The sequence below is a fragment of the Hyperolius riggenbachi genome, chromosome 1 (genome assembly GCF_040937935.1).
Source record: "Hyperolius riggenbachi isolate aHypRig1 chromosome 1, aHypRig1.pri, whole genome shotgun sequence".
Lineage (NCBI taxonomy): Eukaryota > Metazoa > Chordata > Amphibia > Anura > Hyperoliidae > Hyperolius > Hyperolius riggenbachi.
In genome coordinates this window covers 325,580,328-325,592,827 of record NC_090646.1, presented here as the reverse complement: position 1 = coordinate 325,592,827, position 12,500 = coordinate 325,580,328, and the positions used below count along the sequence as shown (strand labels likewise).

The following is a 12,500-nucleotide window of genomic DNA, read 5'->3' as shown; positions in this document are numbered from 1 at the left end:
CCCGTAGGTCCTGGCTTCTTTCTTTCTTCCTGTTCTTGCGTTCTGTCTCCTTGTAACAGCTGTTTCAGGGAAATGGAATGCAAGAACAGGGAGGAAGAAGTAAGTAATTCACGCGTGCAGGCCCTGCCAGCAAGTGATTTATCTCCGCAGCTACGTCGTCCTGCCCCCCCCCCCCCCTACAACCAGTAAAATGTCACTGTGCATGGTATGATTACCATCAAACCAAGGCTTACCATCATACTGGTATACCGTGGCAACCCTAGCGCGTAGTGGTAATAGGCCCTTACACTCAGAACAAGATTGCTTCAGATGTTCCCAAGGAAGGAACCCTTAATGATTTTACTGATCTTTTAATGCAGCTAATAATCTAACAGATGCAGCGAATGTTAAGTTTACGGCTAGAACCACATCTTTCAGGCTAAGTTTCCACTAGTGCGTTGCAAATTATTTGCTGGAACCGCGCAAACAAAATCTCATGCGAATATGCATTCAAGTGTATGAAAATTTTAATGTGAAATTGTGGCGATTTCACATGTTTTTCTGAATATGCATTTTTAACCAGGTCAGTGACTGTTTTCATCTTGACCTTAAGGGGCTTGACCAAAGCGGTAAGCTACAGGAGGTTTGAAATGGACAGTATTCAGTCAGTAATGTATCTTTTGCAGAAAGACTTTTTCCTGGCCTCCCTGAATATGTTTCCTGGCCTACCTGGATCTGAAACATGCATATCACAATACCCCAGAGTTTGCAGCAGTTCCCTAGATTTGCCATCCTAGTGAAAGGAGAGGGTAAGACATTTTCTATTTAAAGCGGACCCAAACCAAACATTTTTTTTTTTATTTTTTTTTATTAAAAATATTTAGTTGCACCACTCTGACACATAGATAAACACTCCTTCAAACCTATGAGCATTTCAGTGCATGCTTTTCACCCTTCTCTTTTCATAACTAGGGTTATACTGGGGGCAGCCATTAGCAATTCCTCCATTGCCGGACACCACCTACTCCACCAGTTTGCCGGATTTTTCCCAGCAATTTGAAAGGAAGGGAGGGTTTTTTTCCAATAAATGTAAAATATTGTATATTTGTCATCATGCAGCTGAAAAAAAGGCTGCTATTATTATAATTTTAGAAAATAGATTTTATTTCTGAAATCTTGTATTTTTAATTTGGGTCCACTTTAATGCATTATCTTTTGGACTTTAGTCAGCTCCCTGGTCATGAACTAATGCAATGGCTGAGGTTTTTCGCAGTCCTTAGACTCGTTTTCTGTTTGTGTATTTGGGGTACTTGGACGACCCGCTGATCTGAAGGCCCTCGGTAGACTCAGTTCGAAGCTAGGTGGAATAGTGTTTGTACTTCAGTTTTTAGGGTGGCTTTTTAACTGGGCAAAGTCTTCTGTACAACTTTTCGAAGTTTGGGATATTTGTGCTTCTGCATTTCCACCTCTGATGAAAGAATCTTGTTACTTGACAGAGAGGTTACTTCTATTCTTAATGCTGTCTTCTTTTTAGAATGCAGGTATGATATAGCTGAGAAAGGCCATGGCTATTCTGGGAATTCTAACATAACTTCCAGCAATTCGGTGGAGCTAGTTTCATTCAAGACACTTACAGATGTGGAACATCTTATAACAGAGATATCGGGTATCTAGACAAACGAGCGACCATTCCACACAACATGAAGGTTTCTCTCATGTGTTGGCAGGATCATGCATGTCTCTCCGAAGGTAGTCTCTGGATTTATCCATGCAAAAATATCCTTACAACAGAAGCCAGCTGTTGGGAATGGGGAGTGCATTTAGATCTTCCAGCTCAAGGTCCTTGGTCCAACAGGTTGAGAAAGTAGTCTTCAAGCAGCAGGGAGCTGGAAGCAGTCTGGAGAGCTTTGCAACACTTCAGAATTCAGTTAAGAAATTGTCAGGTGACTGTATGAACAGACAACAGCAGTGTGGTGTCTTATATAAACTGGCATGGGGAACGAAAAGTCATCTTTTATAGTTAGACTGGTAGAATTTTATATTCTGGTCTGAAGCCAATCTCTGTTCTCTATAGTTGTTTCTTCTGAAGGGAACATCAAATTACCTGGCCGATTTATCTCAGCAGGTCAGTTTTGGACTAAAATAAATGGTCCCTTAATCTGAAAATCTTTCAGCAGATAACCAGAAAATGGGGTTTTCCGGAGGAGGATCTAACTGCCAGAAAAAAACTATGCAAAGTGTCACAGGTTCTGCTTTCTTTACTCACAGGACAGGCCTTAGGTAGTGGATGCCATTTCAATGAAATGGGCATCTCGTATGTTCTGTTTTTTTGTTTTGTTTTTTTTATACGGGTTTCCTGCCATATACTGCCATATAATGCCAGTACTGAACAAGATTCTGCACGATCATGCTCGAGTAATCTTTATTGCCCCTTTATGGCTAAAAAGACCTTGGTTCACATTGTTAGACTGTAGCAAAACTAGATCGGATGTTTCCAGATCGTCCAGATTTACGGTTACAGGGTCCAGCATTCCATCTGAATCTCACTCCACTTCATCTTTCAGAGTGGAACCTGAGTGGAGCCTTCTAAAAGCAAAAGGGGTTTCAGGCAGACTTCCTAAGACGCTAATACAAAGCAGGAAGAAAGTTTTGCATAAACCGATTGTTTGCATGCGTACACCATAGTTGGAACAATCCATTGCTCAAATTCAGGCAGACTTGTACAGCAGATTGATTTGCAGTTTTCCAAAGCTGTATATGGGCTGGAACCCACTAGTGTTTTTTGCAGCGTTTAGGGATTGCTTTGAATCACTAGCTATTTCCCTAAATGTTCTGCCAATGTAAATGGGTGGGACAGATTCCACTACAGTAATTGCGATTTAGGTAAATCGCAATTTCAGGACATGCAGCATTTTGGGAGCAATTCTAATGTATTGTTTAGGAGCGGGGAAATTGTGGTAGCACTTTGCAAGTGATTTTGGGAGCAAATTGCTAGCGATATCTCTTTGTAGTGGGTCCCAGGCCTATCGGAGGTTTGTATGCATGTAAGGTAGATTTTGAAGGCTTTGAAGACCGAATTGTACTGGCAGTGCCTTCCTTACCAGATGTAACTTCAATACATCAAAGGTTGTTGTTTAATTGTCCTTTATGACCAGCACAAATAGTTGCAAAGCTGGTGTTTCAATTTCTAGATCTCAAATGTGTGATATATGGATAATGTCTGTATGCTATTACTGTGAACTTGTTTCTTACACAATAAACACCCTTGAAACGAAATGTGTGCTGGGATCTCTAGGAGAGACCAATAATGGTAGCAGTACCAATTTAAAACCTTGCTGGCTGGGCAGCAGTGCGAATATGCTAGGTGGGCCTTGTGTGATTTAGACAGCTTAGTGAGCTCAATAGGTTAGATGTTCCTATTTCTTTTACATATCAGCAAGAACAACTCCTAAACAGATCTACAAAGCTACCAGGATATCCAGTTTCCATATATTCATCAGGCAATGCAAAATTGATTTTTTTGTCAGGCCAGAACAAAGCTTCTCGTAGAAAATTGCTACAAATAGTTATTGCACTCCGAAGTTTTGGATTTCTTGTGGTTGTCCTCAAGGCCTTCTGGGAAACCGGTTGATAACATACCTGATCTTGTTTTCAGCAGTATTTCAGGACAAAGATTAGACTCTCATCAAGGACTAACAATGTATCTAGTTGTATATGTATATTTTTGTGTTTAATTTGCCATTGATTGCCTACTATAAAACTGGAGGACTCATAAGGACTAATAAGAGTCAGAGTGATGCTGTTTCCTGCTTGAGGAGCCATTTCACTGTTACATAGTTTGGTTGAAAAAAAAAAAATCTGTTCAAGCCCAAGCAGTGGAAAAAAAACAAAACTAATAAGTAAAAAAAATAGGTACAGACAAGGTGGAGGCCCCTATATAGGTAGGGTATATGGAGTAGTCCCCCCCCCCCCCCCCCCCATGGGTAAGTAAGTGTATACTGTCCACCCCCAAAAGTCCACATTTTATGAACCTATATTAAGGGGAGGTTCTATTTAATCTATTTAACTTAAAAACGCACAGGTGCTCAGATGCCGTAAAAGATTCCTTCCCGATTCCAAGTGACCGGCGGAGAACATTCCTGGATCAATTCTGTTGGGAATTGCCTGGTAATTCTAGCGGCGGATGTCCTTCAATGCAAGGAAAGCATCCAAGCCTCCTTTGAATGCAGTTATAGAATTTGCCAGAACTACTTCCTGTTGTAAAATATTCTACATTTTAATGACTCTTTAAAGAACCCCTTCCTAAATAGACAGCAAAACTGTAACGATCGGTGTAACACAGAGAGGATCTGATTACTGGTGATCTGCAGTATCACCGAGAATACAGATATATACCCGATTATTGATCTGCAGAATCACCGATAATCAGATATATCTCTAACCTCTGGACACCTGAGTAATATGAGTGTTTGGTGCAACAGTAATACTTTAAGGAGAACCTCCGTATAGAGGGTGCAAGGCAGTAAGATACTGCCCGCAGAACAGGCTCCTTCCAATGGCCTGAGGCTCCCCAAGGGGAGGAGTCTGGCTGAGAGTGGGAAGGACCAGAGTGTGAGTGACACCAATGGTGGAGTGTCACTGACAGATCTGTGAACTATCTCTAAACAGAGGAGATAGTTCTCGAGGTCGGACAAGCCAGGTCGGCAACAGACAGACAGATCAGATTCAGAGGAAAGAGACTGATACGGAATCCTAAGGCAAGCAAGGTTTGGCAACGGAGTATCAGATATAGCGAAGTACCAAATCAGAGATCAGAAGAGAGGTTAGGAAAAGCAGAAGGTCATAACAAATCAACAATTGTCTAGTCTAAAGGTGTGAGCTCCTTGATCATAAACACCCTGGAACTAGTCTAAAGATATAACAGGATGGTAAAGCTAATTCCTAGTCTTGGGTGTGAGCTCCATAGTCATCAACACCCTGGAACTTGTCTGAAGAATAACACAGATAATATACAGTATTCCTAATCTGGGGTGTGAGGTCCGTGATCATCAACACCCTGGAACTGGTCTAGAGAATAACACAGAATCTGACAAAAAGGTCTGAGTGCTTCCACGTAGTGATCGCAACGGCAGACAACCAGAGAATGGCCAGCACCCAGTATATATAGCAAGTGCTGGACCAATAGGAAGTGGTGGAATTGTCAGCTGACCGGCTTGGTCAGCTGACTCCCTTCTGGCTGTCATAAAAGCTCTGCCTCTCAGTGCGCGCGTGTCCTTCTGAACCTGTGTGGACTATCAGCCCCAGCCACACCAGACCTGTGCTGTAAACCATCCGCTGTGCTGAGCGCGGAACCAGCCGCACCGCTATCAGAGCATGCGGCGGTTCCTTCGCGTTCTGCAAGATGTAGGCCTATGCGTGCAAACCGCAGCGTCGGACGCGGAATCCGCCGCCTTGTTCTCAGGACATGTGGCGGCTTCTCCGCGTTCAGTCATGCTAGCAGATGCAGGTCCACGCGCGCAACCTGCCGTGTTGGACGCGGAATCAGCCACCTTGCTCTGAGCACCCGCGGCGGCTTTTCCGCGTTTTCTCACAAAAACCTTTTCTTCTTCGTACACAGATTATGGTCCCTTATCCTCAGTACAAGCATAGGGACAAAAAAAACCCATCTATTTTTGCCTTTTATTTTTTTCCCCTTTTTACTTTGCTCTCTGGTGTATTTATACATGTTATAAGGTCACCTCTAGGCTGTCTTTTTTTCCAAGCAAAATAAACAGTTTGTCCAGCCTTTTTGGGTAATTGAGACCTTCCTTCCCACTGATTTAGTTGCTTGTCTTTGTACCCATGGCATGTCCTTGTCCTTCCTATAGCATGGTGACCAAAGCTGCATCCCGTACTCCAGATGTGGCCTCACAAGGGATTAATTTAAAGGTATTAGTATACTAGCACCTCAGGATTTTTATATCCCTTTTTATGCATCCTAAAAATTGTATTTGCTTTAGCTGCTGCCTGGCATTGAATATGGTTGATTTAATGTGTTACCCATCAGTATTCCCAAAATCTTCACCAAGTCAGATGTTCCCAGCTGTATGCCATTTATGGTGCTCTCATTGGCTAGTCCAAGGTGCATGACCTTACATTTATTTACAGAACATTTTTTCATCTGCCATCAGTCTGCCCATATAGCCATGCTTTTGAGTTCCTGTTGTAAAATGTCACTATTCTTATAATTCAGCATAATATTGTATTCTATGCAAATATTACATCACTCTGTATTCCAACTGCTAGATCACTAATAAATTGAAAAGGATTGGACCTAGTACTGACTCTTGTAGGTCCCCACTGCTAACAGTTTTTTCCATTTTGAGTATGATCCATTTACCATCCCTTTTTATCTTCTGTCCTTTGACCAGTTTTCTATCCACATACACACATTCGCCTAGTCCATGTATCCTCAGCTTCTGCACCAGGCTATTGTAAGTAATTGTGCCAAAAGCCTTTTGCAAAGTCTAAAGGTGCATACACACATCAGACCATAGCCTTTGGAAAATGAAAGATCACAGACCAATTTTACCCCCTTCCATGTAGTATGAGAGCTATACCTACACTGCACCGCAACGCAGCACTGTGAGGCCTTACTGATCTTTTAAGCATCCTGTATTCTCAGTCGCCTTCCCTTGGTTTTCAGCTTCCAGTTTTGCAAGTCTGATTACCTTACAATTTTTGTTCCTTATATTTCTTTAGTGCAGATGCAGTCCCCTCCTACCTTTTGGGCCCTAAAGGCACTCCTTTTACACTTAATCATGTCCAAAGCGGTGTTATCCATACTGCCTTTCGAGGGCCCCCCCCCCCCCTAGGATTTTTCTGACCAGTAGGTTTATAGTATATATTTGGTACTAGGAATCTGTTTGAAAGTTACCCATTTACTTTCAGTTTCTTTAGCTCTGTAATTTACTATCCCAGTCTACCAGACTTAATGAGTCTCTGAACCTCCTGGATTGGATTTTTAAATTCATAGTTTTAGTTGTCCCCTTGCTCACATCTGTTAAGTCGCAAGTGAAATGTTATGGTCACTGCTTGATTTGGTCATTTCAAATAGCCCAGATATTAGATCTAATGTCAAGTTTGAGAAGGCTTGGGAAACGAGCATCTCCCCAGGATGGTTTGGTTACCGTCTGTGTCTACGGTCTTGTAATGTTGATAAAAATCTGTCACTTTTTACTAGAGAAAGTAGCTTCAGTATCCCAGTTATCCTGCCGTGTATGCTGGAGAGATTACCAGGTACGTAATCTATTGTTTATAGCTGTATTGATTTACAAAATGACTAGTGTAGTATTGATAAACTCTTTTAATTATTAAAAATAAAAGGCGGAGTTGACCTTTAATAAGATTACGGTATCTACTGGTCATTGCCTACTAATTTTTCAGACTGTGTATTACTCCCTGATTAGAAACTGCTCAGGGAGAGACACTTTTTGCATTATCTTGCCCTACTCTATACTAAATCGATCTGATTGCGAATTGATTGGATCGTTAGATTTTTACAGGTTAATGACATTTTGGAGTTGCTAATTGTGGAAACGCATGCAAATGTACCATCAGCAGATGTCTTGTTGCTTGATGTATTTGTTTAAACTTAAATTCAGATTTGAAGCTTGGATCCAGGAAGAATGTTTTGGGTTTTATTGGTGGCTTTATCTAGGACAGCCAACAGGAAAGGGTAGATGACAATTGAACCGTGACATGGTTTCTATCATTACACAGCTATAACTTTTTTTGTTTAAGAAATTTTCATGATTTTTTTGGGGTAATAGCACTGATGTTGGTTGCTGTCTTGTTATCAATTTGCAGAGTAGATTCAATCAATGGACTGCAATTTTTTTTCCTGATTGAATGCAAATTTTTGGTGCAGTTTGTATACCGATTGGGATTAGTGCAATTAATTGTCTCAATTACATTGGCGTATTTGTCCCAGTTACATGATGTCCCAATTACATGATGCACATAAATTGCAACAATTGCTTCTCTAGTGCAGAGCTGAATTTCTGCAGCTGATTGCTATTTAAGTTCCTGGCAGAAGCTTGTTGAAGAATACAGCCACAGTCTGCATAGGACAGTATATAATAACTGCAAGCATTTTGTACAGTGATTATTGGCAAATGGTTTATTGAAAGCAGAGGCACCAAAACGGCATAACATTTTAAGAGCAGTTGAAATGATGGGGGGGGGGGGGGGGGGGGGGTTAGTGGTGGACTCTCCTTACCTCATAAGACTTGTTGGATATGAATCAGTATAAAAATAAACGTTTTGTATCGTGGAGTCTTTTTTTTGTGGGGAGAGGCGTCCATAACTTCCACCCCATTTTTAAACCGTGCTTAAAATATTTTATACTGTTTTGGTGCCTCTGTAATCTTACAAATATGTTTAGGGTTCTACTATGGAGAACAAATTCTTAGCCTGCGTTAGGACAGGCGAATCTTCCCACTTGCATATACAGTGGTTGCCTTGGAGGTAACCCACCCTTGTGAGTATACATCTGCACTTACACCATTTATTTATCTACAATACAATATTGTGGGCTCTTGATTGTCCTTCCCACCTCCACCCCTTTATCTTTACTGTTAACTTGAAAACATGGTATTAGATAGTTTGAACTGTGGGTGTAGCTTACAGTGAATCTCCAGGGGCCATATACAATTAACGTTTTCACCTGAGTTTTTTTCATAGATTTTCAACTTTATTTAGAAAATCTTTTCAGCACTTTGCTATGTAAAATGTAGCAACAATAGGTGAAAAGTACTATCAAAATTATTTTGAGTACCTTTATTTTTTTATTGTTTTTTTATTCGTTGCTCATTAGTGGTTTAAAGGAAACTGAGCACATTCTCTTTCACTGGAATCTCTCCTGGCATAGAAGCTGCCATGTTCCCCCCCCTCCCCTTCTCACATTCCTTATTTACAGAAGTCAGAGATGCTATCTTAACACACAAAATGGCTTTAAAGAAACAGACCTAATTACTCACCCCCTATGCTGATGAAAAGGCATTGTTTACCTCTTGGTAATTAGCTCAATAAAACAATTAGGTTCCTGAAGTCTCTGCGGTTGGGGACGGTCGAGCAGGCCTGCTGAAACAGGCTACTAAAAGTACTTTGAATGTAAAATACAAGGTAAAATTAAAGTTTATTTTAATAATGAAACAGATTATCGACATGCATTTTTCATGTGCTATAGAAATGTCCTGAGTGATAAAAAAAAAAAAAGATGCTCGGTTCACTTTGAAATGCATTTTGACAAGTCTGAAAAATATCACCTCGGAGAAAACACAGGAGAAAAAGTTAATTGAATATGGGTCCAGGTTCCTAGAAAATCCTCCTTCATACACTTCTGACCTTTCCCTGATTCTGTTCCCTTTAAAGGGAACTAAGCACCATTTCTATCACTGGAATTTTTCCTGGCATAGAAGCTGCCATGTTCCCCTCCCCTTCCCACAGTCCTTATTTATACAAGTCGTAGATGCTATCTTGACACACACCATCTCTTTGAAGAAACTGTCCTAATTACCCATCCCCCTCTGTTGATGAAAATGTATTGTTTACTTCTTGGTATTGACTATATATAATAAAACAGCTTCCTGAAACCTCTGCAGCCGGGGATGGGACGGGCAGGCCTGCTGAAGTAGGTTAATAAAACAAAAACAAAAAATAAAAAGTGGTGTGGTTCATGTCAGGAGAGGAGGTTTGTGATCACTGCTGCAGAAATGTCAGCCACAGACTGTATAACTTGGAATACGTTTGTAAAGGCAAGATTAGCCTGCCAAGGTAAGAGCAAGGAAATAATTAGAATGTTGCTATCTTTGATCCCTTACATCAGTATGGCTAGTATTCTTGCATTGTAAAAAGGAGACCTTTTTTGCTAATTTAACACACTTTTTATAGCTGCATTTCTGGTATGACATGCAGTTATGGATATGTAGAGTTAACTAGGGCTTTAGGGGGTTTCCACTATCATTAAATGTCAATATCAATGCAACTGAATTTTTGATAGTTAATGCTGTTTATAAATTACCTTTTCCATTTAGGTCTTCAGCAGGTTTAACGTCCTAATACAGGTAAACCTCTTGCTGAAAACCATATAAACAGTGTGCAAGTTGGTACTTAAGCTTTACAGAATTCTCATTACTCCGGGCCTACCTAGAAGTCTTCATGTCAGAAAGCAAAATATTCAGCATATCACTGTGTGTCTAGGCTTACTATGACCCATTCCTTACACAGGGAAGGAGAGGGCAAATCTGTGGGAATGGTGGGAATATCCTATTTTTCTGTACACCCCACCCTAATCTCTCCCACTCATCACTTCCAGGAACAGGAAGTTATCCCAGCCCCAGTGCATAGCATGGTCAGGTCCAGAGAACAGCAGGTATGTCAATGTAACAATACTTGCAATGTGTATATATAGCCTATGTAGTGAGGATTGTTTTTTTTTGTTTGTTTTTTTTTTCTGCGTGAGAGTTGCAGTTTTAATATGTTAATGGAATAAAAAAAAGTATGTGATTTAAGCTATAACTCCTGAGTTATTACACCTTTACGATATTTAGAAACTGTTTATTTTTATCCATATGTCAGATTGTGCCAAATAAAGTACCCACTTAAACGCTATGGAACCAGAGACAATAGGGTTTTGTTAGGGGCTAAATGAAACTAATGTGTTATAAATAATTACGTTTATATTTAGCCTACATTTCTTCAAGCTGTGCTTGAATATTTTGGTTGATTTCGATTTTATAGTATTTTTATTTGGATTTAGATCAGGATACTGAAATATACTGAAAATGGAGGATAGATTTTCTGTCTATGCCTTTCTTGATCATAGAAATATTGCATGACCTGGCTTCTTTTGCAACTCAAAAATTCCATGTAATTTTCTAGAATTTCTTGCCATTTTGAATTCCTCTTTGCCAAAGTTCAACGTCTCTGGGGCCTAAGGCAGCAAAGCAGCTCCACACAACTATACTGCTTTTATTTCCTCCAGCATGTTTCACAGTTAATATTCAGTGTGTTTTCTATAACTTAAACACATTTACTAGAGTATTATTATTATTTATTATTATTATTATTATTATTATTATTATTATTATTATTATTGTATTTATAAAGCGCCAACATATTACGCAGCGCTGAGTACAATTTTAATGTAAATTAATTTTTCTACACTGCCAAACATTTGGATGTTCCTTCAAACTTGACTTTGGAGTAGTGGTTGGTTGTTAGATATTTTTTTTTTTTGCATGGCGTACTCTTCATGCATGCCAAACTTGGTTCCTTAGTGTTTATATGTTATAACCAAGCAACAATTGCAGAGATGCCTGAAGATTCATAGCTATTACCGTAACAGTGCACAATTCACTGTGCCACCCATCATTTTTATGTTTGTTGTTTTATGTTGTAATGGACATGGCAGAGATGGCAAGCCATCTATGACCTGCCCAATATCTATGCAGTGTCCAGAAAAGTCTAGCAGGACTATGTATTTCATCAGTGCAACATATGTCTGTCGACCTGCCTATTTACCTATTGCAATTAATTTGCTGCAAATGGTGTGATAATGGAAAAAGTGTGAACCTAGACTTAGAGTTGTAGCTTGCCTTGAGCTTAACTGTAGGTTCCAGGGAGAATATACAGTTTCTCATCCACTCTTGTTTTCTAGTCCCAGTGGAAAGAAATTTCGCAGTAAGCCTCAACTGGCACGTTACCTTGGGAACTCGATGGATCTCAGCACTTTTGACTTTCGAACGGGGAAAATGTTAATGAGCAAAATTAACAAGAACCGACAGCGTATGCGATATGATGGTCTTAATCAAGCTAAGGTAATTTTAAAGACTTCATAAAGGATTATTTTAAGACCTATACCTTTTTTATTCAGTTCACCTTTTCTCCTAAGTTTGTGGTGTGTGTTTTTTTTTTTTTTTTTTTTTTTTTTTTTCCCTCTTCTCATTCGCTCATTTTTCATTTTCTGTTTAAAATTACTTTCCAACACCTTTAATTTCAAAAGTACCAAACGTAGGTGGAAAAGTATCGTCAAAACTATTTTAAGTATTTTCTTGCATGCTGGTAGCTTTAAAAGGCATTTTCTTGAGAAGCTGTGAAAATATCTCCTGGGAAAAACTTGGAAGAAAAAGTGAATTGAATAAGGGCCAAAAAAAGTATTCACCAAATACCATACAGATGCTTTAACCCGCCTGGCGGTCAATTGTTCTGTGGCTGCGCAGCCACGGGAGGTTTTTTAAGCCTAATTTTTTTTTTCATCAAGTAGCTAGCTAGCGCTAGCTATGATTGCCGCCAGCGATCAAGCCCATCCGGAAATCCCATTCTAAACGGGATTTACTTCAGGGCTTCCCCCATCGCCATGGCGATGAACTGAGTGACGTCACAGGGAGTCCCGATCCACCCCATAGTGCAGCCTGGCGGCGATTGGCCAGGCTGCGCAAGGGGTATGCGGGGGTCTGTATCGCGGCGGGTAGCGGCAC

At 40.2% G+C, this 12,500-nt stretch overlaps 1 long non-coding RNA gene across 1 annotated transcript in view; it reads left to right on the top strand.

Moving 5' to 3' along the window:
• LOC137549117 (uncharacterized) overlaps positions 1-11,836 on the top strand; it is a 65,579-nt gene extending 53,743 nt beyond the window's left edge. Inside the window, exons 2-3 of the long non-coding RNA XR_011026781.1 lie at positions 10,337-10,393; positions 11,681-11,836. This is a non-coding gene — a long non-coding RNA (uncharacterized lncRNA). The remainder of the gene's footprint in view (positions 1-10,336; positions 10,394-11,680) is intronic.
• Positions 11,837-12,500: the final 664 nt, after the last annotated feature.